The 22,767-nt window shown below is 44.1% G+C and overlaps 1 protein-coding gene across 5 annotated transcripts in view; it reads left to right on the forward strand.

Moving 5' to 3' along the window:
- LOC143327080 (ERC protein 2-like) overlaps nt 1-21,383 on the forward strand; it is a 144,420-nt gene extending 123,037 nt beyond the window's left edge. For all 5 annotated transcript variants that reach the window (XM_076741233.1, XM_076741234.1, XM_076741235.1 and 2 more), the window contains one exon: nt 20,014-21,383. The gene's annotated coding sequence lies outside the window, so the exon portion shown is untranslated. The remainder of the gene's footprint in view (nt 1-20,013) is intronic.
- Nucleotides 21,384-22,767: the final 1,384 nt, after the last annotated feature.

A 22,767-nucleotide genomic window follows, 5' to 3' on the forward strand; every position in this document is an offset into this window, starting at 1 on the left:
CCCCCGCCAACTGACACATGCACACACATCACGCACACACACATACACACACACACGAGCTTGTTCATCCACGGCCAACTTGAACCTCCTGCCACTCCAGCAAGACACCATGTGTTTAGCAGCACCAAAAACAATGGCTTAGCAGAACCTTCTGCACCACAGTGCAAATGAACTGAAGTGCAGGCCAGAGAACAAGACCCAAACATGTGTTTGCTTTGTTTTTGCCTTCTAATTACATATACACATAGTTATTTCTCTCAGACAGTGTTTGTGTGTAAAGTGTGTGCGCTTCAAAACTGTCTGCGTGGGTGTGTGTGTGTGTGTGTGTGTGTGTGTGTGTCTGTTTCCCTGTTGTAACGCAAGGCTTTGTGTCTGGAACTGGTGTGTCTCACAGCAGGCATTCCATTCAGACTCACTCTGTTTGCTTAGGTAATAACCAGGCTTAGCCATAATTTGTTTGTGTGTATGTTTGTCTGTGTGCACATGAGTGTATGTGTGTGTGTGTGTGTGTGTGTGTGTGTGTGCATGTTCAAAGGAATAACTCCCTTGCATTTTACACATTTACACATAAAGACAAGCCCTGTCCCTTTGAACTTGGAAACAGGCCATCCACAGATGAATGCCTTTTTTGTCTCTTTTCTCGCCCAAGTCTCGTTTCTGTCTCACCTTTCTTCCCATTCCGTTTGCTCCCTCAAAACAGCAATTAGAATAACTTTGGCTTTTGAAAAGGCATCACAAAATACTGCCTCTGTGCAGCAGTAAAGTCCACATACACTGGTCAGCATCATGCTCGTACTGATAGGCCTCATTGATCTTGAAGGAGGATTTTTGAAGTGTAACACACACACACGCCACCTACTGAGAGCATATTTCCCCTCAATATCAGGGGTCAACAGGGGCCAGTAATTGCCAGATCAGCTAAGCGGTTGCCAGATCTGAGTTGTTGCTGCCAACTGGTGAGTCCGGCACCACACACACGCTGAGATCACAGGCCAAAAGTTTTATCAGTGATGTCAGCTGTTATGTCAGCTCAGTCAGGGCTATCTCTGCCTCATCCTAGCACAAAACACACACACAAATTATCATCTGATGCTCTGATGTCAGAGAGCGAGGGGGGAGACTGATTAAATTTTGTGTATTTTGGACCAAGCAGCCAGAAATTCAGAATTTTGAGTTTTCAGGCTGTTCCGATGGCTTGTGTGACTTGATCCTCGCACTACAAAATAACTTCAAGCAAGTGCATGTTTATATGCCTGCATGCTTGAGGTCCACCTTTGTTGTATATGTGTGTGTGAGTGTGTGTGGGTGGGTGGAATGAGGCAACATACCGTGACTTTATCATGGCAAAGCAGAAACAGTATTAACAACTGGTGAAAGATGCTTTGTGGACATTTCTCGGATTCCCTTTTTGGTGGAAAGAAAAATGGGGAGAGATGAGAGGGAGAGAGGACAGAACTGGGGAGAGATGGGAGGAAAAAAGGGGGAGTCAGCAGAGTAATGAATAGCTATAGATATTTCTGTGGGTTTCAAACTGTGTTGCTGTTCAGTGATCGGTGTAAGCCTCCTTGTACTCATTCTCTATCATCACTTTGTGGCAGTTTTAAATTTCCAAACACAGGAAGTGTTGCTTGATTTCCTCTTTCTTTGTGTCTGAAGTGCAAGTGTGTGTGTGTGAGTGTGTGTGTGTGTGTCTTTCCCTCTTTCTTTCTCTCACTCCCTCTCTCACATTCTCACACACACATACAGATGTGGGATAGTTGTTTGCTTTTCTTGCCAGGCAAAAATGCTTTCTTCTCTTTGTGACCAGCTTTGGTGTTGCCTGACAAGTGCATATGCATTTGTGTGTGTGTGTGTGTGTGTGTGTGTGTGTGTGTGTGTGTGTGTGTGTGTGTGTGTGTGTGTGTGTGTGTGTGGAGAGAGTGAGCAAGTGCTAAACCCAGTTCCTCGCCTGAGTGCCGCTGCAAAGGCCCAGGTTGACAGAGAGGATTGGGAGTGTCATCCCGGGGATTAAGCGTAATGAGCAAGACTGACAGACAAGACAACATTGTACACTTACACGGACACATACACACACATACATTCTAAACATACACACAGAAATGTACACAGGCAATTATAGAGAGGTGTATCAAAGTGGTGGGATAAGCCTCTGTTTAAATGCGTGTGAGCAGGCCATTCCATCACTGCCTGCAGGCCTCTACAGGGAGAGAAGAGGGATTACCCCTCCTTACTTTCACTGTATCTTTTCTTTTTTCTCTTATGTTTTTTTCCCGCTCCCAATCTTTTTTGTCCTCTCTCTGTTCCCTGTTTTGCATTTTTGTGTTTGTGCGTGAGTGCCAGGATTGCGCTCTGTGGTGTCAGGCTTGCTGGGCATTAGCAAAGGAGGGAACACACATTATGATTGTTGCTAAGGTCACAGTAAGATTTGGCATGGTGAATGTCCAAATTTAGCGTTTTCTCTCTCTTTGCCTTTTACAGATAAATTACAGATAAGATGAAGTGTTGTAAATTAAAGTTTATTGTGTTCTCTTTTTTTTTATTTACTCGGTTGTTCAGTATATGTTTGTTTCTGATTGTCTGGACTGAAAAAAATGTGGTCATTATGTGTCGGGTGTGTAATCTTTGGTGGTTGTAGTATAATCAGTGTAAATCTGTTCCCATCTTAAAATCATGATATGCAAATAACACACACACATACACACAACCCTTAACCAAGTCTTCACTATAAAATTTAATGATTTACATTATGGGAAATTGCATTTTGTCCCCGTAAGGAAGACAAGTCCCCACATTGTGAATGTGTAAACAAATTTATGTCCCCACAACATAGGTAGTACATATCCATCCACACACACACACACACACACACACACACACACAAATAAAAATATTTGTGTACACTGATTTTCAATCTTACACATTCTTTCAATCTCACCCGTTTACCTGTTTGTCAGAGTTGGATCTGGAATCCGTGTGTGCCAAAGAACTTCAAAGCAACTTTTTTTGTCAGAAGAGCTTGTCCATTTTTAATCTATAATTGCCAAGTGGCAGCTCACAATCGCTGTCCGATCAGATAGCAACTGATAAGTGTGGCATGTAGCAGTTAGCTTGGCACCCGTCAGGCCCTCCTGGCCTAGGTGCAGGCTTGTCGGCACCGTGTTCACTTGAGCTTTTGCAAGATTGTTTGAGGGGGATGATCAGCTTTCATCTTATCACTTTGCACGGTGACACAGGCTTCAAAGAGAGCTGGTCATTTTTACTGGCACTGCAGTGTGTGCGTGTGTGTCTGTGTGAGCTATCGACACATTCCCAGAAAGCTGTTCCAGGCTCTGGGACTGTGTTTAATGAAGGCAAGGGCATGGCTTCAAAGAGCTGCAATCCAATCTACATGTGCAGAAGTACACACACACACACACACACACACACACACACACACACACACACACATACAGACACAGCACACAAGCACCTCTACTGGTTGGAACGAGTGTAATACTTTGAGCCCGGCGTTGTAATTTAGCGACATGCTTCTTAACCTTCATAAGATGACTGAGAGAGACAGATGGACATCAAAGAAAGTGGATCTGGTGCGAGAGAGTGAATGATACATACAGCATTAAATGAACAGCCTGAGAAATTGCAGCAGGTCACCTGTCTTCAGGTAGAAGACTTGCATTGCCCTAATAAACATTTATATTTTTCACAGTGTCATTCAGCTCAGATACATTAAGGATTGCGTCTAACTCTGTGCACCCTTGTGTGTGTTAATGCATGTCTGTGTGTCACGATAGGCTCTGGCTGATGCAGCACACGCATATTGAATTTGACATGTGCTAAGTTGGAAGAATGATGAAATTTCAGAAGTAATGGGCAAATTGTGGGAACTGAATTACACAAAGCTGAGAGCTGGAGCGAACCTCATTCCATATAATATTGCTGTCATTTGTAACAGTCGCCTCACACTCACTCGATTGTTGTTGTCAGCTGAAGAATTTCTATTTCCAAAAGGCAACTTTCCAGGATAAAAGATAAGGTTCAAAGTCTCATTTTGAGATTGATGCTGATAACTTTTTTTGCATCAGTGCAATGGTCTTTGAGGAACTTAAACATTTCTAACAGTTACGAGATTTTTATGAAAGCACTGGAAGGTTTTTCCTCTGTTTGGAAACATGAGATAGTCCCAGGCCTAGGATTGACCCTCAAACCATTTGTTGGAAATCCTTCATGCTTTAAGGTTTACGAGTGTGCATATGTTTGAGTTTGGATGTTTTAGTGTGTGGGTGTGTGCATGTGTTTGTGTGTGTGTGTTTGCACATATGCATAACAGTGTGTCTGTGGTGCCTTTGAGGTGTGTTAAGGTGTGTTTCTCCCTTTGATGTTTGGCATTGGGTTTATAAAAGAGTTGGTTAGAGGCATGAACTTTTTCAAAGTGTTAGTGTGTATGTGTGTGTGTCTGTGTGTGTGATTGTGTGTGTGTGTGTGTGTTTGCCGGCCAGCAGAGTGGATGTGGTTCACCTTGCACTGGCCACCTGTAAGCCATCGACAGAAATTAGCCTCTTTAGTCTTGATGGGTTGCAGAACAGAGGAGGAAGGGGCGGTGAGAATGTGGTAGGAGGGCTGTTGGTTGGAGAGGTGTGTGCGTGTGTGTGCGTGTGTGTGCGTGTGTGTGCGTGTGTGTGTGTGTGTGTGAGTGTGTGTGTGTGTGTGTGTGTGTGTGTGTGTGTGTGTGTGCGTGCAGGATATTTGGACGAACCATTTTCAAAACTGCTCTCTCACTGCGCCATCATAAGACAGAGAGAAGGGGAGACAAGGTATATACCATACAATGGAACCATTTGTTTCTCATTTGTCTTCACTGTCTGGGGATCTCTCTGTGTGTATACGTGTGTGTGTGTGTGTGTGTGTGTGTGTGTGTGTGTATTGTAGTTATTTAGCCTCAGTTTTCTGGCTGCAGGCCCAACACCGCTCCAGAGTTTTGCTCTTACTCTGCTAAGCACACACACAACCTGGATTCATTACACTCAGTAAACAAATAAGTCATTAATACCAGCCTGCAGGCTCCACACACACATACAAATGTATAGCATTTTTGCACACTTGTGGACACACCACCAACCACGCCTATTCACACTCTGTCCAAGGCTCCTATTGGCTGTGGGGTTTGGGACTAGCGAGACTAATGATGTGGTCCTTGTGTTCCTGCTTCCTGTCCTTTGCTGGAGGACTTCCTGTAGCAGAGTCATGTGGTCCTGATTATAGTCCACATCTAAGACCCCTGGAGCAGGACAGTTTTGCTCTGATACACACACACACACACACACATGTACATGCACGCACTCACACACACACGATAGATATAGAATAACCTGCGTCCCTCTCGTCAGATATGTGATATTATTGACCAGGAGCACTGGAAATACTGAGCATCTGTGTTTACTTCTCTTTTCTTTTCTCTTTAAGTTTCTCTGCCTGTTTCTGGTTTTTCTTCCTTCCCTTGTTCTGTAGCCAGGAGGTTGTTTGGTGTGATGAGGGGCTGACTGGTCCTGTTGTACTTTACTCACTGCTCCGCAGCCCAGCCCTGGCACCAGACCTCACAGCTGGGCTATTGATCAGCAGGTTGGTTTATTCTGTAGGGAAAACTACACAAACGGTGTCTTTTTCAATTGTAAAATCATTACAGGTGAACTAGTGTCAAATTTTAGACCAAAGAAACAGTCTTTCTTCGTCTATGGATTTCCATTGAGAGCCAGCTCATTTAAACCTACAGGACTTAATACTTGCCTAAGATAGAAGATCTACTGTATCTGTGTTTTTTGTCAGAGTTGCATGATAATGCAATGCTACTTCAGTGATTGTTTTAAGCACTCTTCTCACTGGGACAGATGTCAGAGCAGACACATTTGCATTACCGTTTTACAGCCTCTTTGTGTGCTTTTTGTTTGTCTTTTGAGTTTAATATTCTGACAGCATAGCACATGAATTTAACCGCCGTTGGCAGCTGACTCTTGAATGCATCACCAAGTAGAATTTCCAAATTGGCCTTTGCATCCAAATACATTGAAATCATTAATGCAACTTGCCAAAAAAAAAAAGAAAAAAGAAAAGATATTGTTCACAGATGGATCACCTGTCTGTAGCACGTTTCAAGTATTTACAAGCTTATTTCCATAGAACGTTTATATCACATGGAAAACGGTCAGCTGTAATGTAAATATGATTTGTATTTGTATATAGAATTTGAGCTTAATTGGATAAAACATGCAAAACATGCAAAAGGATTGGTTTTATAAACAGGGTGGATCCAAACAACCGACAGAAACTGGCATAATCTAATAATCTCTTGCTGTTGTATTAGCAATTTTTTACATTTTGTTTAGAAGACACGGCTCTATTATCATGATGGAGCATCTCACTGTTTAGCAGCTCCAGCCAAGTGTAAAGTTGTCTTTCCTCATCTGTGCTCCATAGAATAGGAAAAGTGTGTGTGGAGTGTGTGTGTGTAGAGCCACTCTCCAAGGGGAAATTGTTAGCAAATGGGCTCCAACTGCTGCCCTTTTAGCTTTGCAAACACAACCTGAAGGCCTCTCTCCACATCCCCTTCTCTCCGCTCAACCCCCCCCCCCACACACACCCTCCTACCCAGCACAATTCACCTGCCCGACAACGCCAAGGCTTCTCATCCCTCTGCTCTCTCCCTTCGCCCCGTTTTTCTATTTCGCTCCCACTCACTAACTTAGATATTTCCATACCTATTCATCACTCCCTCTCCCTCCCTCTCTGTCTCCTTCTTTCACACACAGAGAGTCATTCCTGAGTGGGTAAATAGAGTAAATTGGGGCTGACCCCCGGGGTTAGCAGGGGCCACGCTCTCTTTTCATGTCAAAGCCATCTGAAGGCTGATTGGTTGATTGCAGTGCTCTCCGCTTCCAAAAGGCTCCCTTGTGCTGCTGTAATTGCCCTATCATGCGCGCGTACACACATCCACATACTTAACGCACACATCCACATACTTAACACAAGCACACACAAGCATGCACGTACATACACGCAGACACACACACACACACACACACACATTCTTACAGCCAAATGACTTAATTGGTGTTAATTGCATAATGACAGTAGTGAATTGGACCTGGGTCAGAGGTGACACAGGTTTGAGTGCAGAGGGGGATGGAGAAAGGATGTTGAGAAGATGTGAGAGGTAGGCTGGCACTTCTAGTCTGTCTCAGTCTCCCTCTCTTTCTTCCTCAGGTCCAATACTAAGCAATCCTTGACCTGATTGCAGAAGTTGGCCCGTAGGGATGGCACACACACACACACACACACACACACACACACACACACACACACACACACACACACTCAAGCACACAAAAACAGACAGCCCTTTGTGGTGTGGAGGGATGCTCTATGCACTTAACACAAGGATTCAATTTGACTCCGTCAGCATCTGTGCCTGTGTATGTGTGCGTGTACCTATATGTGTGTGTATTTAACCATACCAGCAGAGTATGTTTGTGTGTGACTGCCAGGGCAGCTGAAAGGGCTCTATTGGTGAAAACGTTTAAGCCATCATCATTAGAGAGTTGTTGGTGCAGAGGTGTGTTTTAGTGAGGGACGTAATTGGCCTGTCATAGTGCTGTGTAATCTTCTCATATTCTATGAAAACAGCGAAAGCTATTGGCCATAATGGCCTTGTTTAAGGTGGGACCTTCCCATGTTAAACATTCAGCATCTTAGCTTGATATGGGCTGGGGCTGAAAAGCAGAGACAGAGGGTGGGGTGTGTGATGTTGGGTGTACAGCAGAAGCCCTGCAGTCATATATTCTGTCTCCATGCTCTACTGTACACATTTATTTCTCTTTTATTCTATTCCATGGAAATCACTCGACAGTTGTGTGCGTGTGCGTGCGTGTGTGTGTGTGTGTGTGTGTGCAGGCGTGTGTATGAATGCAGTTTGAACCCACTCTGTACTGGATCGCGTGATTTCAAAACCAGAGCCTTCTCAAGTGGAAACATTGCTGCGTCTGAGACCACCCGGGATTAATTTCTCTTTGTGAAAATGTTATTGTGTATATGCATGCATGCATTTGTGTGCGCGTCTGGACTCCACTGCAATTAAAGAGAGTCGGTCTGTGCGCGCACACGCCTGAATCCCTGCATGTTTTTCTGCAAGTGTATGTGTCCTTGTGTGTGTGTTTGTGTGTCCTTGTGTGTGGGAGTTACAGTATCCCCCATCCTGCTGTTTATGGGAGGGAGTGAAAAGTGATGGAAGGTATGGAGAGAGATGGGCCAGTGATGACATAGCCTTATGTTCACCCCCTCTGGATATGGCCCATTCTATATTAGATCTATCCATCATAAGGCTGCACTTCAGTCCCACATGCTTCCTATACCATTCGAAGCTAGATGTCCACTGTGCATATGTTAGTCTCATCAATGTTCTACTCATATGGTACATGTCACGCTCATACTTGTAAAGCCTGAATGTACTTTGTCATACCCGCTGCATACTTGGAGTATGTGTTTGTGCGTGTGTAGCCTGTATTGAGTCTCTTTAAGTGGTTTTTGAAGCTCAGATGATAGACGTATGGGCTTCTCAGAAAGGCTTCCCCACAGGCTCATCTAGACACAAAGGAGCTGTCACTCTCTGCTTTTCTGATCTCACTGTGTGTTCAATCAAATATGTGTGTATGTGCGTGTGTGCTGCTGGTGATAGAGGGTTTGTGTGTGCGTGTGTAAATGCCTCCGTGTGTGTCGGAGCTGTCACCTGTTCCCTGTGCTCTGTACGAGCCCTGTCTCAGGGCGAGCCTTTGATCTGGTCGACAGGAGATTCCTACAGTGTGAAATAGCCCCGGCCAGATTTAGTCAATGAAAGAGCAGGCCTTAACCACTGTTATTACACTCATTTTTTTTTTAAACACCACTGCTTGTTTGTGTCTCCGTCTCTTGTTCTCTCTCGCTTATTCTCCCCGTCTTGTTCTGTCTTTGTCATTTGCTGCCTCCTTACATGTGCTATGAATGTGCTTGTAAGGGTACATATATCTTAAATTGGAGGGGATTTTCTGTAATATTTACCGCGGAAGCCATTGCATTGAGTTGTAGCTGGAGACAAAAAGCCACTTAGTCAAAGCCAAGGCTACCCATGCTCTTGCTAAAGGACAGATGTGTAGAGGTAGGTGTGGAATCAAACTTCTTGCTTATTGTCCTTTATCATTACATCCCTTTTTCTAGGAGGTGAAATTGGACCTGATGCAATGATACACCTGACATTTCCGTTATTCTTGCATGTTTGTGTCTGTTCATGAACGAGGGAGTATATTCATGTATGTGAGAAATGACATATAGCGTCTGTTTATTACTCTTAAAAGGAGAGACGAGGGAAGTGCAACGTCTCGCTCTCCCTTCACTTTAGTGTGTTAGGATGGGCGTGCCTGTCTGAGCTGTTGAACATGTGTCAGAGTCCAGGTGGAGAGAGACACAATGCAATTATGATGCCTGTGAAACACTAGCCATGTAGCACAAGCGCTGTACATGTGTACCGGCAGTCACAGGGGCTGATGATAATTTATTGCAGTGAGCTGTACTATGGTAAATGCTCCATTCTGCAGACCTAATGGGATGGCAACAGTGATGGTGTAGATGAAGGGACAGGGGAGAGAAATGGTGACGTTTCTTAGACCAAAAGAGTAGGAATCAGGAGTGTGGTGTGGAGCATTGTTATACAGAGTGCAGCAGAGGTGATGCCAAGATAAGTAGCGGGTACAGTTGGGCCAGGACACCTCAGGGAGCAATCCCTGTTTGCTTAACCACCACTGGGCACATTTACCACTCAGCTGGCTTGTGTATCCAGATACAGGTTTACAATTGCTCAAGTCTGTCTTGAAACAATAGTCAGGCACCCATATTAACATCAAAACAGGTTTTGCATGCTTTAATCATTCCTCCTGTTCATACTGGCTGTTTTAAGTCCAAAAATAAGTTGAGCTGAAGTAAAGACGACTTCAATAATCTTCAGTAAGAAGTCTTTTTAACACAATTTTTATTCTTTTTGTTACTAGCCATCAATCGTAGCTCAGAAACATAAAGCACTGTCCTAAAAAGACTTTGGGACATTCCCACTTTTTGTGTTCCTCAGACTGCTGAAGGCTCATATTAGCTTCAGCTGAACCTTGGAATGCACTTGTGAGGACTGTGGATTTTGCCCCCCTTCAGTTACACAGAAAACACATTAGGAAGAAACCTCTTAAAACAGGCTGTATGAACAAGAGGAATGAACACAGCCAGCAAAACTTGTTTCAACATTCATATGGTTATGTGAGTATTGTTTTAAGACTTTTGAACCCGTCGTTTGGGTTTGAGCGCACTGACCAACTGCTTTGTATCATATAATATTCATTATTAGCTATGTATTTTAGCCTCAAGTGTGAATGAATGAATCTCAGACCAGAAACCATTTTTCTGTACTTACGTATTTATTTGTTGCTCTGAAATATTATCACTGGGAATGCTTTCCAGGAATTCCAAATTAGACAAATATCTGCCCTACCTAAAGTTCCCATAGGCTACCAAATCTACGAGGCGATGTCCATTTCATGTCTAGCAACTATTTGGGTTGACTTCTCCTTCAACTATGTATGTGGATTGAGAGGGCTGTCACCTGTCATTACAGCAAACTGGGGGAGAGATGTGGGGTATGCCGGTTAAACAGAACTACTCAAAGATGTGGGGTAATGTGAGTGATGGTTGAAAGTCACAGTCTGTGACCTGAGAAAGCTCCTACTAAACATCAGCACATGACCTTGCTTGGGAGGCCTGAATTCTTTCAGCCTTAAGCCGATACTATTCCCAGCACCACCCAGACAAAATGGACTAAGTTCGCACACAGACATACACAAACACACACACCTCGACATTTCATCCTGCAAATGTTATGAGTTTCTGGAAGTCTGCTCGTACTTCACTAAATCACATTTTCACAGCTCGTTTTAGTGTGAAATATTAGGATCTGTTTTTCTGTCCTGATATCAGTGAGATGTTTGGAACAGCACATCATGAGTTTTAGTTATCTGAGTCAAATGAACCAGAGTTGAAAACTGATCCCTAACTTAGCCAGCACATCAATATGCCACATCGCAGACATTCACAAACAGAGTGAGGACAGGTTTACATACACTGCAGTCCCAGCTCCACTCTATATCATCTGTGGCTATCATAACAAAGAGTATTTGCCTAGCCAGTGCATCACAACCTGCTGCATTAGTCCCACAGCAGGACTAAATGTTAAGTGCAAGCCTTAGCGCTGTCAGTGTGGATGGCTCTATCAGTGCTTATTTAATGGGTACAGCGTGTTTTGGCAGTAAATATCACAAAACTATGAGTCGCTTTGTCAGAACTAATGAGGATTATTTACTTTCTATCTGCGCAGAGAGCCAAACCTCTGTCACTTCCTACGATGCATATTTACGATCCACAGGATCTCCCTTTAAGTTTCACTGGCAGAGCCCTCCACAGTGTCGTTCAGAGCGCTCCAGAAGGTTGTTAAAGGTTCAAGATGGCTGCATGAGGAGTGTCGGTGGTTTTAGTCATCGTGAACAATTTACATGTGTAGGGGTTTAGCGTTCCAGAGGCCTTTTATGGTTCAGAGTCGTCTCAGGAATCATAACTGGCTCAGATATCTTAACTATTTTTCACTTAAATATGTGTTTCTTCTATTAGGTTCGTTTCACCCTGTCTCTCTCTCCCCTTCTCTCTATCTCGCCCAAACTGCCCCACACAGCCCATCTCTTCAGCCCAAGGCTACAAAAGGGGGTTATCAGGGGGTTACCCCCCCCCCCCCCAAAAAAAAAAAAAAAAAAAAAGAAATTCCCCCATACCACTTTCCTGATTATCCCCTTCCCACTCCTCTCATTGCCCCAGAGTATGCCTGCTGGCAGTGGGACCCCACAGCCTGGTGTACCTACCACACATAAACATACATTTATTGAAGGAATCTACTGGTAAACCAGGAACATATCATCATTAAACTCCTGTTTTCTTTACTGTCTCTCTAGAAATTTGAGCTATTTCATTGCCTGCACTTCATCTCACCTCTGAGAGAGTAATGCTCAGAATTAGTCATTTTAAAAGTAGCTGTTTTGCATATTTTTTAAGTGTTCGTTCACCCCTTTTCTCTCATCCACTGACACACAGGTCACACTGAGGTAGAGATCACTCGCAGACCACCAGGCAATGTGAAAGCCCACCCTTTTATCCCCACATGTATCCTATGTGTCTCATGTCCTGAGGCTACTCTGACCCCAGGAGCACCAAACAGACTTGGCCAACAACATGATTGGTTCTTCCTGAGACCGGACTTAAATAGTATTAAGCACCACAGTGCAGCTGCGCTAGCACAAACACACTCACTCCACTTGACATCAGCCTCGACTTTGTCACTCCGTCTCCAATCCACGTGGACACGTTTTGCATTTGGTTTAATTAATAGCAGTAAAATAGGCCGAGCATAGCTGTGATGTGCACATGCACACTAAAGAGAGAATGAACCACAAAACAAAATCAATCCCAGAGTCAATCCACACTCAATCCCTCGTCCAAGTGGGATGGATGAATAAATGAGCACATTGTTAACGTTGGATGGCCACTGCCTCTAATGTTTGATGACCAAACACAAATCTTAGCTGACTGTGTAAATCTCTGTCTGAACTTGTCTACCTCAAATACTTGTAGCTACTGAATAGACATTATTATCAGATTTTGTTGACACAAGTGTCCCACACTCAGACACACACATAGATACAGATTCATAGGCAAACACACACGTGCAGGGGCAGATACACGCACCAACACACACCTATGTAAAGGTGAGCCTGTTTTTCCTTCAGAGCAGATTGAGATCTGAAGGATCACATTTATTTGCTTAACTGGTTCAAGTGATCCTAAATAGACGTGAGATGACCAAATCATACCAAACCAAACCATTTCAAATCCAAAGCTCCAGCTTTATTGTCTCTGTGCCCATTTGTAGCAGGCACACACACACACACACACACACACACACACACACACACACACACACACACACACACACAGACTTAGCTCCCTGGTCTACTTACATATTAGGCTCATGTCCAAAAATCTCTATTGCCATGGCCAAGACGAAGCTCAGTCATCAGCCTTTTTCTTATTCCAGCGCGTTACACCAGTCAGGCTGGACTTTATTAAATGTGAGGTGCAGTGTTTTCTTGTCTGTTTTCTGTCAGGTTTGTGTGTTCAGACTCAGCTTCTAGAAATCAGTTTTTATACTGTAGAAACACAGATCAGGAAGAAAGATGTCCTCAGCCTGGATTGGTAGAAGGGCAAATCAGTTAAGAGAGAGAACTGAACTATGGGCAATAAAAAACAGATGGAGAAACTGTGAGTCTGTGGGCAGCGAGAGAGGAAACAACGAGTTGGGTCAGGAGTGAGGACTGATGGGTCAGTGGAGTTGGTCTCATCTTGAGAAGACATCAAGAGGAGGGTGGAGCATTAATAGCACCATAGAAAACAACAGAGGAGTGGCTGCTTGAATGAACCAGTCATATTTTTGCAGTATGCTCACAAGCAAACACAAATCTGAAACGGAAGAAAGACAGCAGCGATGAAACACTTCTATGAATAAAGATATGTTTCTGTAGCATTGCGGTTTGTGCAGAGTAGGCCTTCCACCGGTTCTCTGGCTCTCTGTCCTTCTTTTCCATCTTTTGGGAATGAGGTCTTGACTCCAGCCCACACTGTATCTCCTGCATGGAAACTTTCCTCCCTCATAAAACACAAATATGAATTATGACATCATGTCCGTCATGTCTTTTTCCCACATTTGTGTGTGTATATGCTCGCATTTCAATGCATTGAGAGCAAAGAAAGCACAAGGGAAGGTCTTAATGTTTGAACTTTACACTATAAACTTGTTTCTGCAAGCGTAGCGCCTGTACACACATTTCAGGGTACTGGGTCAAACCTTCAAAGCAAAGCGAATGCCACCATGCACCCACACCCCCCCACCCACACCAAGCCTTCCACCCTCCCTCCCATACCCGCATGAGAGTGCAGCACAGTTAGGCTTGCATCCACTACGGTTTTGCAAATGGGGGTGAGAGGCTGTTACCGTGTCAGTCGGCATGGCCTCTTATCGGATCATCACACTACCCTCAGATTCTCTTTCCAGATGGAGGTGAGATAGGACCTCAGAGGCCCGGACCCCCGCAGACACTGAGAGCATGGAGGCCTCCCCTGATCTCCTACCTGATGGAGGTGCTTTAATGTGGACTCGGGTTTCACTTGTCTCCCCTGCCTGGCTGGGCCTGTGCTGGTGTCAGGATGCAGGCGCGTTCAGGGCTCGTCGGTCTGGGTTCTGATGGGCCGCTGCTGCTTCACTTCGAGGTTTAGCTCCAGATCAAGGTGTTGTTATGGGACACAAGCCCACCAGGGTCCAAGCACTATTGGTACTATGAAAAATAGATGCAATCCTGGGTTGCATACACAGGCACTCACACATGCTGTTGGCCCACTGTAGAGCTCTCAGCATTTCTCTCAATAACCTCAGCACTGCCGCTCATACTGTTCTCAGAACGAGAGAGGAAAAGAGAAGGAATCCGGTGATAAGATAAAAAAAAAAAAAAAAAGCTTGAAGGAGTAAATGAGTGAGATTAATCAGAGGCACTTCGGAGCGCTAAGAGAGACAGATCAAGAGAGACAGAGTGGGGGAGGAGAAGGGGTGAGGAATTTGGGAGCAGAGAGAATTCCATGCACCTTTTATTGTTGTTGCGCAAACCTGTGTTTTAGACTTGCATGAACATTATGCACTTTTATTAACATAGTTGCTTTTTCACCTTGGGGCTTTTAAGTGATAAACGAATATTTGAACGTGACCTGCCCATAACAGTTTTTCAATCTCCCATTCTGACGCTTGTGCCTTTGCATTTGTGCGCATGAATTTCAACAATTGTGCACATGTTGCGCTTTTTACGCAAGCATATTGTGCACATGCATGTGTGTGTGCAGGGGTACTTGTCTCTGTGTGGGCGAAATATGTCAAAACAACGTCCACATGAAGAGTAGGTGGTGCAGATTCCACCCGTATCATTTGTACATTGGCACACCTTTGCTGGACTCGGGGAAACTCACCACCATTCCACAGAGAGCCCTCCATCATTCCTCACAGGATTAGAGACAAAAAAAAGAGAGAAAATGGGAGAGGGAGAAGGTTCAAGGGAGGGATTGCTCTTTTACTTTTTGTAGCTGGCAGAGTCTTAACTATAATTTAGCTGAAATAATAGAAGTCTTAAAATTGCTACCAGTGTCTCCCTCTGTCTTTCTCCCTCTCTGTCTCTGTTAATATCAAACCAGATGTCAATTTGCGGAGGCACTGGAGTCGATGCACGCTAGTGTTTTAACAAGAATCAAGCTCTCAGAAATGGCATGTGACTCACTTACAGATGCACGCTGCCGCTCTGTAGGACTTTAATGAGTTTGATACATGAGATTTTTTTTTTTTTTTTTTTTTCATCAACAGTCAACTCCACCTAGTGGTGTTTGGGCTGAACAGATTTCTGGCTGCAGTCAGGAATGAACTGTAGTGAGGGAAACATTGCACCAGCAATTGTTTACCACTTTATCCTGAGATTGCTGGAAAGGGGAGAATCAATAGAGAGGTTTTGGATGTGAGTCACACAAAAGCAACAAACAGTGCAGATAATGTTGCCTCTGTGGCACAGGCTGTCCACTGCTACAGAGGAGCTGTAGACTGTTAGAAGGTCTCCTCAGCACCTCTTTGCCTGGCATCTGTGAGGCTTGCTCACACTTGCTTTTACCCAGCATGTGTTTGCTCAGATGAAGGAAATTATGTAATTAGCCTTTGAGGGATTGTTTTCTTTCACTCTTTACCCCCCTCTTTCCCACTCTCCCGTCTTTACCTCTCTGTCTTTCTTTCCCTCCCTCTTCCTATTTGCACTCACTCTCTTTCTAGTCCTGTGACAGCTCGAGACGGTTACAATTTAATCCGAGCCACACCCGAGCTCACCTCCTTTATTAATTGCCAGGGACCATCAGTGGAAGAAAATGAGCACTTGTCATACAGATCCATATTAACTGTTGAAGAACAGCTTTGTTTAACATCAAAGGGGGAGTTTTAAGAGCTGCATGAGGGAGTGGAAATGGAAGCTCTGGGTCTGCAGGGGGTTGTGTCAGGCAGGGCTTTGGTTGGGTTGGGTAGTGCGCTGGGAGATGGGTGCAGGGGTACACACGGGCAGTATCGGGGGGGAGGAAAACCTGGCATTTTGCTCTAATTCCAGCCGGCCTGGAGGCCTGGAGCGCTAAGAAGGGCCTCACTGTTGCTCTCTGGATCAGCCAGGTATTGCTTACATAAAAAGCAAGTGAAAACAGCTGTAGGGATAATTAGCTTGATTCTCCATTACATGCCATGAGGGCCAATAACTAAAAAATGGAGTTTTGTTTGGGTTAGAGCTGCAGCCCCAACCAGGAGGAAGTTGTAAAAGTCAGGCAGAAAAAAAGAACGAGAGAGGGAGAAAAAGGAGAAATGTAGGGAAGAAAGAGCAAACTCTTGAAGCAATTGTTGCAGAGATGTTCTGTCTTCCTGGGACAGCTTGATGTAGACCATATTTTTTCAGCGTTTTAAAGGGTTATGGTTTCAGAATGATTGGCTGGGAATGTGCGTGCAGATCTTTTTTTGTTTTTTTTTACCCATCTAATACATAATCTCAGTTTTTAGCTCATGGGAACCTGCAACCTCAGATCAATGAATAAGAAGTGAATCAAATGTGAATTGCTAGTATGAATTACCAGTATGGTGTCTTTTTTAGCATGTTGAATCTCCATTACATTCATGCACTGCGTTCAATAAATCAGACATCTGATAAGGGCAATGATTTGCTTTAACTGCAAGGCATTTTGTCAAAATTGCTTCTCTTCTGACCTTCTTTTCCAACGGTGAATAGACCATCCTACCAGAAAGATGATCTTTTCCGTGGTCGCACACCAGGCCTGCATTCACAGAGTATCTCAACAAAAAGAAATATGTGTGACAGCTCAATCAGCAAAGTCAGCTCAATCACTAGTTGTCACTTCTCTCTGCCTGTATGTCCTAGTATCTGTCCCTTCATACCACCGAATGGCTTGTTTTACATCTGTCCTGGTGAGGTGAGGCAATTTAGGGGGGTGGAAGGACACCGACCACAGGGTAATTCTGGGTGAAAGCACATCACTTTAACATTGATGGTTCCAAACTCTGCAAGGATTCATTTAATAGCAGTTTATATCAGCAGCACTTAAAGACATGAAGAGACTCAGGCGCAGACTCTCAGGCTTGATACTGTATCCTCAGGACAAAGACAGACAGTTGGATAGAAAGAGTGGGTTTTTGGGAGAAATATAGGCAGGCTAACAAAAAAAAAGGCCTTACAGCCTCATTTAGATCCTGTATGCACTTGCAGGAACTTTGATCTGATATGTTGTGTATGTGCGTACACACTACTGTTCACAATATGAAGGCTTTCTAATTAACACAGGGCTGCCAGGCAGTATAAATGGTTTTTCAACTGAACTAGCTCTCTGTTTCTGAAGAGGGCATTCGCAAATTTTGATAAGTCAATCATTTTCCTGACTCCAGACGCTGGCTAAACCAGTATTAATATGAGAAAGTGTTCACCCCGTCTGATCCCACCATCAAGCACGCTGAGAGTGGAGGAGTGGGGAGGAGGATGAGGGTTACGCAGGGAGTAGAAGATAGGAATGGCTGATTTGAGTTAGAGAGAGATGATGGCTGAGTGCTGCAAGAGGGAAATTTTATTCTGCCAGCATTGAAATGGCTGTAGTCTGATGATCTAAAACAAACCTCAAAAGAAACACAGAAATACGTGCACCCATGTGTGTGTGTGAAGAAAGCCATTAGCACATTTTCCCCTTCACTAAAACCTACATTAAGTGAAGTGGTTCACGGTGATGATGGGAGGGTTGCATCTGATCTGTTGGAGTGGCTGTCAAGTGTTAATGTTAGTTTTACCAGTAGCCGTTCCCGTGAAGATTCAGGTCACGGTTTGGATCTTACAATGCAATTTATCACTTTCCTACCCATACAGTCCGTAAGCAGCCAGACTGCCTCACATCTTCCAGTGTGTTGGATAAATGGAATCTCCATGTGTGTTTATGACTGTGTGTCAAATGTCCTCTCTTGTGAATTGCTGCCTAAAGAATTATCTGCAGGTATTTTATACCAAGGGTCATTCCAGCGCTGGAAAACGTCCATTGCAAGAAGGAGCACAAACAAGTTTTCAGTCATATTCTGCTCGTTTCAAACATTTCTTTGCATCAATTACCTAGTGTGGAACTTGTGAAAAATACTCTCCATGTGCACTGCAGAATACTGTGCATGTAGCTGGCTTTTCTTGCTGTCTTTAGAAGCTGATGATGCAGAAAATTGTGGACAATGACCTTTGGGCCGAAACGGCTTTAAGCAGCCTGTCGGAGCCATTTGAGCTCACTGAATTATCCAGTGTGGTTGTAGCTTTCCTGGCTGATATAATGTGCTTTGCTTTGTCACATGTTTCTAAAGCGGGCATATTCATGACCACAAACGCACGACTTACACTCGGGAACATAAAATTCCAGATGATTTTAACACTCCGCCGCAACACGCTGACACGTAAAATAATCATAGGCCGATAAGCGTACACACATTCGTGACCACATAGCGACACACGCTTCCTCATTAACAACATGAACGCGGGCGTCACACGTGAGTTTGTGTGGTGAATGCGTCTGTTGTGTGGAGGTAGTGAGGTGTTGACAGAGAAGAAAGAGGAGCGCTCTTCAAACACATCCACAGGCAGGTCGTGCTCTCCATTATGCCCTGCCGGGGGCCATATTTGTTGATTCTCTGGCCCCCGAATCATTAATTTAAGTGCAGACGACGGCAAAGAAACCCGAGAGTGGCGTCCAACACATGTACACAAGTTCACACACACACACAAGCATGCACAGACACACATTTGACCACACTTACAAGCAAGCGGGCTTATGTGCACACATACACACACACACACACACACACACACACACACACGCTCTGTGTTGCATAACAAATGATGGCACTTTAATTGCCGTGCATGTTTATTTACTCCTGCCTGTAATGGATGGTCTTTCTCTGCCTGGCAGCCAATCAGAGGGAGACAGGAAGAGTGTGAGCAGCCTGATTTGACATTCCTCTTTATACACAACACACACTAACCTAAGATTCCATTAAATATGCATTATCCCCTTATGCTCAAGAATTTGGGGGTCACCACGCAGCTCAAATCGTCTCTATCACAACATATTCCCTGACTTCACCTGTGAACGTGTCTGGTCTCCTCCATGCAAAGTTTGCATTTAAGTTCTTTCACTATGCCATCTGTGAGTGACTGATGATAACGGCTTCAGTGATTGGTAGTTATTTTGGGGCCTGTTTGCTCAGCCAATGAGGCGCCCCCAGCGAGCTAGACATACATCATTGTTTTCCTTTTTTTTTCACAACCGAACCCTCAGGAAAGAAGTGAGTTGTTGCTGACTGCTGTGCGGCCTGAATAACAGACACATTCCAACAGAGTTTTTTTTTTTTTTTGTTCCTTTCTTTTTATTAATGAGCACTTGATGTTTGGGCCGCTGCCAACTGCATTTAGAGCATTCTTAAGGAGCTCTGGAGGCTCGCCAGACAGTTAGAGGAAGAAAATGGTCAACCTAAAGCAAAGAAAAAGACAGAATAGCTACACTGGATGTGAGTTCCCTTTGTCCATTACCAAACAATGTAATTGTATGATGTAACCTTTTGGGAGACGACGGAGGAAATTAAAAACAACTTAAGATCCTTGGCTAAACGATGCATCTTTCATATCCCTGTGTGGGTTGTAGCATTTGTTTTTCATTTTTTGCGGTTGTCCTCTCATTCTGATTATTTTTTCTCAATGTTTTTTTCCACAGCTGCTCGTGGAGCCAGGTACCAAGAGGTTCAAGAGCTTCAACTGCAAGCATGCACACTCAACCGGCCTGCACCTTCCCACCATCGCCACCGACAGACGTATGTATAAACAGATACACACGACAGGACCCGCCACGTCCATCTTACCAATGAATGCCACCCTCACTGACAAATGCAGTGGCCCACTGAGGACCTAAGGCCATCGTGGGTGAATGTCCCTCACCAGAGCATCAGTCATCAGTGTGCAGCTTCAAGGTACTGGCAAGCAGTCCACTGCCTTCATTTCCCTAGCTGTTTTCAATTGACTGGGAGCTGGATTCATTTTACAGTACTGCGGTGCTACAGAGTTCTGGCTTCACATCAACCGACAATCACTCCACCACTGTCGACTACCAGTGTGGCTAAGCTGAGCCAGTGGAACTAGCAGTAAACCCATGCCAATCCTGGACTGGTTTATGATGGCATGAATGTGTTTACATCTGCAGCTAAATAGCAAACTTCTGTAAATATCACAACATGGACCTCAAAATCCACAATCCACAGAGACCTTCTTAATGTACTGTGCCAAAGGAGACAACCCTGTCTGCTGTAACAAATTACTGACGTGGGACGACCCACTAAACCGCCCTAGTTACGCATTTGTTTGACTATCTCTCACGTCCTGTGGGGAGATCAGCAGGAAAAGGCAAATTCAGGCTTAAAGATGCACCACAAAAACAGGTTGAGGATCAGCTTGCACCTTCTCAAAAAAATCAGGACCCTTATTAACAGGGAAGGAAACATCGCTGACCTCAAATCAGCCAGCTTACTGTTAAGAACAATCTGTTTATACGTTTCTCCTTGTGTTCTTTTAGCCTGCTGTGCGTTTGTTTAATGGACCGATATCATGTTCTGTTTGCTTTTCTACGTCCAAAACCGTTTCGAGTGCCACTCTTTTTCTCTTTTTTTTTTTTTTGAAGTTTTAACAGCTGTGTGTGACTTATGCTGATGAGCGATGTATTATTTTGGTGTCTGTTTATTGATCCTGTGAATCTGAGTGGCTAATCTGTTTATAATGAAGTGACTTGCATTCTAAATCACTGTGTCATTATTTTTTTCACTGTACTGGAGGTTGAGCTGACGATAACGTACAGTATTGTGTTTCGATTCAATAGTAACAGTGTTTCCATCTGGCCCTTACCTAATATGTACAGTTTTTGTACAGCGTGTGCGTGTGTCTGTGTGTGTGTGTGTGTGTGTGTGTGTGTGCGCGATTTCATGACTGTGAGGACTGTGAAAGTTTGGGGGTAACTTTATTCACCCTTGACTTGTTCCACAGTGTTTTGCAGTGGTCAGCTTGTTTCTGTTGTTTGAATAAAAGTTGTTTTCACAAGAGCTGCAACATGTGTTTTATCAGAAAGACAATAATGTGAACACTGACATCGGCAATGTTATTGGTAAATTTGAGTGCAACAATGGGTATTTTCACAAGATTAAAGTTTCACCGCCACTAATGGCAACTACAACAATAGACTCTCGCACTGCCCAAGAAAGAATTCTCCCCAGTTTTCATGGTCTACCAATTCTCTCTCTCTCTCTTTCTCTCTCATAAACTCAGCCAGATGTTGCCCAGTTTTCTTCCTAGGGGAACGTGGGGGGATGGAGGAGGGAGGGGCAGTGGGGCATGGTGAGGGATCAGAAATGTGGCTGAGCATGTTTTAAGTGCTCTTTGACGCAGTCGCAGCCTCCAGCATCCACCGCGGTAACATTAGCTGGGAACAGAACCTTTGCAGGATTTGCAGGGCACTTCACACTCAGTTCCGCCACAGGTATTCACAGTCGCACGAAGAGTTTCATTCCTGAAGGTGACGTGCATTATGAGTTAAGTTCAAGAATTTCGGAGGGCTGGAATCAGCTGTTTTGTTTTGTTTTTTTATTGCTGAATTTTTTCCCATTCCAGACACAATAGAGGGGCTTAAAATTACTTTTTCCACATATAATTCTGCTAATTATATGTAGAATTCTACAATATCGCAGTGGCCATATACAGTGCATGTAAATGTAAATGCAGCTTAGGCCGCAGCTTAAGTGCTGCAGACAAGCCAAATGAACCATTCTTCATCACAAATGTGATACTGGGTCTCCCTTCATTTAAACAAGGGTTTCCTGATTTTAAATGAGATCTGTAGCACACCTGTAAGACTGACTGCACGTTACTGAGCCTACAACAAGATCAGTATAATAAAAATGTCTCACTTAATCTCTTTCCCCCCTCTCTCTCTCCTCCATCTATCACCTAAGGCAAGTCTTTAGTCGGGCATACAGCCAAATATTCAGGTGACTGCCCAATTCCATTAATTTTAGCATTGTTTTACTTTTTAACCGACTGTTATTCTATCTCTATTTCCTCAATCCGGGTGAAATTCTGTCCAGGGCGATTGAAAATAACACGGCTTTCACCCTTGAATGCCTTCAGTGTGTGCGGACTGAGAAATCTACAGTGACACAAGTGAAACTATTAAGCACTTTGCCCTCTGACACTCATCATCGGGTTCATTGAAACATATCGAACTGTGAGCCGATTCCTGCAGCATGTTTTGAGATAATGTACCATAAAATAATAATTACCGTAATGACCGTAATGCTCACAGGCCTTCAGGTGATGAGAGCAGCCTGTATAAGCACACGATATGGACCTGCTTGTCTTGATTTTACTGAGTGGTAACTCGATCTTCTGCCAGTGAAAATCCTAACTCTGCTGTGGTATGGATAGGGTA

The sequence above is a fragment of the Chaetodon auriga genome, chromosome 10 (genome assembly GCF_051107435.1).
Source record: "Chaetodon auriga isolate fChaAug3 chromosome 10, fChaAug3.hap1, whole genome shotgun sequence".
NCBI lineage: Eukaryota > Metazoa > Chordata > Actinopteri > Chaetodontiformes > Chaetodontidae > Chaetodon > Chaetodon auriga.